This window comes from Bos javanicus, chromosome 5 (assembly GCF_032452875.1).
Source record: "Bos javanicus breed banteng chromosome 5, ARS-OSU_banteng_1.0, whole genome shotgun sequence".
Taxonomy (NCBI): Eukaryota; Metazoa; Chordata; class Mammalia; order Artiodactyla; family Bovidae; genus Bos; species Bos javanicus.
The window spans coordinates 110,104,630-110,110,720 of NC_083872.1; the positions used below are offsets into that span (position 1 = coordinate 110,104,630).

The 6,091-nt window shown below is 41.3% G+C and overlaps 1 long non-coding RNA gene across 1 annotated transcript; it reads left to right on the forward strand.

Annotated features, from left to right (window-relative positions):
* The first annotated feature begins 290 nt into the window (after positions 1–290).
* Positions 291–6,091, forward strand: LOC133248370 (uncharacterized). The gene is made up of 3 exons (XR_009736692.1): positions 291–896; positions 3,868–3,987; positions 4,837–6,091. It is a non-coding gene; the product is annotated as an uncharacterized LOC133248370 (long non-coding RNA).

The window sequence follows — 6,091 nt, forward strand, 5'->3', positions numbered from 1 at the left end:
CGGGGAGGGGAGCGGGGCCGTTTCGGACCAATGAAAACCCTTCCAACTGCAATAGACCTGGTTTCCGGCAGTATGACTGATGGGTATAAGGACCAATCGCAAATTTGAGCTGCTCAATCCCCTCGCCTTACTTCCCTACCGGAGCCAATAAAATAGCTGAGTTTAAGACACTTTTTTTTCTTATTTCTCCCATCGGATCAAGGGAAAGATAACGGGCAGATGCCCTAGCCAATCACGTTAAGATGATGTGCAGCCAATCACAAAGGAAAGTGAAGAATCCAGGGGGGGGGAAAGGAGAGGAAGAAAATGTTTAAATCAATGAACGTAAAAAAAAAAAAAAAAAAACTTCCTAAAAATACACAGTGTTAAGTAGGAAATGAGAATACGTTAAAATGTGGGGCTAGCAACACGAACCGTGTAGTAATAGCTTTTAAAGGCGATAAGTTCCGTTCGTTCTCTCCGTAACCTTGGCGTTGATCACTAATTTACAAAAAATGAATTCTGTAATTCAAGGACTTTCCTGAGGCTCAGACGTTAAAGAATATGCCTGCTATGTAGGAGACCCGGGTTCGATCCCTGGATCGGGAAGCTCCCCTGGAGAAGGAAATGGCAACCCACTCCAATATTCTTGCCTGGAAAACCCCATGGACAGAGGAGTCTGGCGGGGAGTCCAGTCCATAGGGTCACGAAGAGTCGGACACGACTGAGCTACTAACACTGTAACTCAACATCATTACACGAGAGTGATCAACATTTGAGTCTGAGAGCCAATCACTGAGCCAGCAAATTCTCTGTGCTAAGTCCTGGACACAGAATCAGACTACGCTCCGAGAGGCTCACGTCGGATGGGAGAAGTCAGAGCCGGAAACAAGGAACTGTTCCGCAAACCGCTAACGGTGAGCTTAGCAACCTCTCCCAGGTACCCTGCTTTGTAAGAATTTTCACAACCCTGAATCCCACATGCACTTCTGTAAAGTGAGCAAAGAGGATCACCGCTACTTCATAGACGAGGGGCTGAAACCAGAGAGATAACGGACTTGTTCACGGATGCCCAGCTCTCTTGAGAGGAAGACTGTCCTGGCAAAAGTTGTTCCTTGTTATTCAGCGCAGTGAAAATGTAATCTTTTTCTGACAGTTGAAAAGCACTTTCAGATTTTGCAGTGTTCTCAGAACACCGCTATAAAGTTTATCATTGTAACATATGGAGAAAAATATTTATTATTGTTATTCTTCTCCTCTGCCCCATGCAGGAGAAGGGCATATGCCAAGTTCATTTGTATCTAGAAAGAAACATTGAATGGGTACTATTTACCAAGTGCTTAATATATATGATGCCATTTAGTTCTCCTTCACAAGAGCCTTAGCAGGTAGATATTATTATACTGACTTAGCAGAATAGGAAACTGTAGTCTTGAAATGTCATATGAATCAACCAGGGGTATGAGACTAGAAAGTTGGAGAACTGGGATATGAACATAGAAAATCCTCTCTTTCCATCACACTGCTCTCTTTAATAAAGAGTCCACTGGAAACCTGCGTCCAGAGAATGTAAGTGACTTCTGGGTGTTTATACCTCAATTCTGCCGAGTGTACACTGAATTAACTTTATTACTCATTCCTCAACTTTTTCCATGTAATAACCTCCAAAATAATCTTCATCCCTCCAGTCTCTCTTTGAAGAGAGATTGTTGTCTAAAGCACAATTCTCTTCATGTCCTACTAGTGGATCTGGTCTTCAAGCCATCTGGTCTCCTAAGATGTTTGCGTTGTTAGAAATCTTTTAATTTAAACAGGATCCCTAAACTTTAGAGGTTGCTGTTACTTCTAAATTTTAAGTCAGCTTTGTTGAAGTGCATAGCCCAACCCTTTGTGTGTTGCAAGATCCACTTGTTATTTGGGATTGGAAGAATGGGATGTGGGTTGGATGTGGACCCAGTTAGCCTAACCCAGATGAGTTTTAGAGCGGAACTTGGGACTATGAAATTGTATTCCCTCATAATGCCTGGATCAGCAACTGGAGCCAGTATACTGTAACTATTTGACTAACTTACTGGTTGAATGAATGAATGCATGAGTAAAGATAGCATGTCCCAGTGGTTAAGACCATCAACATTGGACCATAAATATGTAGTTTTATGGCTCTGAGCAAGTGACTTTCCTTTTCGTATCATCAATTTCCTTAGCCACAAAATAAAAGTAAGAGTAGTCCCTATATCATGTTAGTGCATGCTCACTCAGTCATGTCCAACTCTTTGGGACCCTATATGCTGTAGCCCACCAGGCTGCTCTAGAGGCCCATGAAATTTTCCAGGCAAGAGTACTGGAGTGGGTTGCCATTTCCTGTTTCGATGATCTTCCCAAGCCAGTGATCAAAGCCAAAGATAAAAGAACCTAGTGGAGAAGGCAATGGCAACTCACTCCAGTACTCTTGCCTGGAAAATCCCATGGATGGAGGGGCCTGGTAGGCTGCAGTCCATGGGGTCACACAGAGTCGGACACGACCGAGCAACTTCACTTTCACTTTTCCTTTCACGCATTGGAGAAGGAAATGGCAACCCACTCCAGTGTCCTTGCCTGGAGAATCCCAGGGACGGGGGAGCCTGGTGGGCTGCCGTCTATGGGGTTGCACAGAGTCGGACACGACTGAAGCGACTTAGCAGCAGCAGTAGCAGCAGTACAGAGTGTGATGGTTATTGCTCAAAGTATGATAGTTGTTCTTATAAAGAAGCTTAGGATGCAGGTCAGTTCAGTTCAGCTGCTCAGTTGTGTCTGACTCCCTGTCCATCACCAACTTCCAGAGCCTGCTCAAACTCGTGTCCATCGAGTTGGTGATGCCAGTGCAAATCCTATGCAATTGTGGGCATATCACACTGGCATGAACTTGATCTAAGGGTGCTGCAAGCATTCATACGCAAGTCATTATGTTTGGTCAGTTAGCAAATAGAACATGGAGCACTTAATGGGAGACAAAGAAAGTACCTCTAATGTTGTCAAGTGGGAAAAGCTTCTGGTTGGGAATCCAAGGCTTGTGTTCTAAGACCTACTCTGCCAAGACTCACTTCATAATTTGGGGACGAGTGTTTCCTTTCTTTGGGCTTCAGTCTTCACATCAAAAGTATTGTTCTAGGTCAGATATTGACACTGGCTCAGGCTGGCTTGGCTTTCCCTTCATTCATTCCTTCATCCTGTTGGCCTACACAATTTGAACTGGTTTCCAACATTAAAAAATTTAGATCTTTCCCATAAAACTTTTTATTTCCAGATTCTTTAAAAAATAAGACAGTATAGCAATACACGACCAACTCTCCCACATGGCAATGGTTGGCTGGAGCTGCATAGCAACTTTCCCCTTTAGATGGGGCATGGTATTCTGGTTTGCCACAGTCCCCACCACTCTCTGTTACCTCCATTTGAGGCCTAAAGGCAGTTACCGTTTGTCCTCATACCTGTGATTTTTTTTTTAATGGAGCTAACAGGAAATTAAAATATCACTTGTCTCCATCAAATGTGGAATAATAAAAACTAGTGTGGAGGAAAATTATTTAGTATGTAAAAGCATGATGTACAGTGATAGTGTGACTTCTTTATGCCATTCTAGAGAATTTCGAATAAACCTACATAAGGGACATCTGACTTTCTGGGGAAATTTAACTTTGACTAACAATTGACTAGGACTCAGAGATGTTTTTTATAACTCTGTAAAGTTAGAGGTTAGCTTGTAGGAAACTGATAAGGTACAGTGATTTTTGTATATCCAGTAAAGAACGTAACACCAGAGTTATGGTTTTGTTACTCTGGAGGGAAAGACACAGATTTGGATCTAATTTAGCAGTCATATTTCTTTCTTTCTATTTTTTGGCTGCACAGGATCTTCGTTGTGGCATACAAGTTTCTCCAGTTGCAGATGTGGGATCTTAGTTCCCTGACCAGGGATTGAACCCATGTCCTCTGCTTTGGAAGGTGGATTGTTAACCACTGGACCACCAAGTAAGTCCCTAGCAATCATATTTCAGCATTTCTTTGCCCATTCTAGTGCATGTGTGCCCAGTTGTGTCTGACACTTTCTTTGCCCATCAACTATTCTCAAATTCTTTTCAGGCCACGTCTGTCATACTGCTGTTTCCTTCATTAATGAATAACTAAGCTCACTCTTTATTGGTATGAGAATTATGTTTTTAATCTCTTAGTGGTATTAATCTTTTACCTACTGTAGAAGTTCCAAAGATTTTTCATTAGTCATTTGTTGTTAATTTTACTTATAATTTTTAAGTGAAATTTACTCATGTGAAGAGTTGACTCATTGGAAAAGACTCTGATGCTGGGAGGGATTGAGGGCAGGAGGAGAAGGGGACGACAGACGATGAGATGGCTGGATGGCATCCCTGACTCGATGGACGTGAGTCTGAGTGAACTCCGGGAGTTGGTGATGGACAGGGATGCCTGGCGTGCTGCGATTCATGGGGTCACAAAGATTCGGACACGACTGAGCGACTGAACTGAACTGAGGTTTAAAGTATATACAAGAAATTTCCACGTTTTAACACAAGGCCACTGATTTCTGATAAATGTATATACTCAGGTGACTATCACCTCAATCAAGATATGTAGCATGACACAGAAATATATATATGAGCACGACAATTATATTTGTAACAATTTGAGAATTGCTATTTTAGATTGTAGAAAGAAGGACAGGCCCTTTTCAGAAAAGTAGGTAAATATTTATTTGCAGGCAAGAAAAACAGTCTTCAATAGTCTCTATCAAAGAAGGCTACAATTTAACATACATTCGGAAACAGCCTCCTACTTTCTTGTTTTTTTTTTTTTCCAATCTAGTGAACTCCTGTACCAGATGATCCCTAAAGATACTTCTGCTTCTGATTTATGAAGACTCAGCTACTTGTCTCTCAAGGCCTACATACTACTGCCCCAAAGGGCAGTGAGCAGAGGTTTCTGAGATCATTTCAGGAGAGTGAAACAAACAAGATAATACATCAACTACAAACAAACTCAAGATTCTTGGGAAGTGGGGCTTGACATGAACAGAGCTGAAGAGCCCAGGATGACTATTAAATATAACTAATGGCTTTTCTGCATCAGAATTTCTTGCTTCAAATCCCAAGCAAAAGATCAAGAGAAACAGGCTAGCTTTTCAACTGCTAAATTCTCTCAGTAACTCTCTCAGGTAAAATTATTCCAGGAGCTTTGTTCTGCCCCCAGTTTCTTTCCCTTTGAAGTACTGGTTTTCCATTAACAAGGGAGCCTTGCAAAATCAAACACTCCGTGATCAGACATTTCATAGTCTACAATGGGGGCCCAGCTACTCTCAGGTCAAAGTTGGGTTTCTTTCTTTTCTAAAAAAATTGTCTTCCTTGGATCTTAATTGTGGCATGTGGGATCATCATTTGGGTGCGTGGATTCTAGTTTAGGGGGCACCTGGGCTCCATAAGTTGTGGCATGTGGGATCTTAGTTCCCATCAGGGATGGAACCCATGTTCCCTGCATTACAAGGCAGATTCAAATTACACGAGGAATAAACAACAGAAAATAACAAACCAAAAACGAGAGAGGAAAGAGATTTATTTATTTAGAACGAAGGATCACAACGAAAATTGTGGGAGAAATCTTGCAATTACAATTTGTAATTTTAAAAAGCTAACAACACAAACATTATGAAATCCAGAAATGAAGCCCTAATTTTCTTAAACACCTTTATTTTTTCTTTTGAAAGGCTTGATTTTGATCTCTTCTTTATATAACAATTTTGTATCATTTTCCACAATTTTAATGGAAAGACAATTTAGTTTTTCCTCCAGCATATCAAAGCAAAATTTTTTAATTTAGAAAAGTTCCTTCAGACCTCGCAGTTCTTTTTTAGTAACGTCATGAACTGACCTAGAAAAGGTCAGTTTTCATTCCAATCCCAAAGAAAGGTAATGCCAAAGAATGCTCAAACTACCGCACAATTGCACTCATCTCACACGCTAGTAAAGTAATGCTCAAAATTCTCCAAGCCAGGCTTCAGCAGTACATGAACCGCGAACTTCCAGGTGTTCAAGCTGGTTTTAGAAAAGGCAGAGGAACCAGAGAT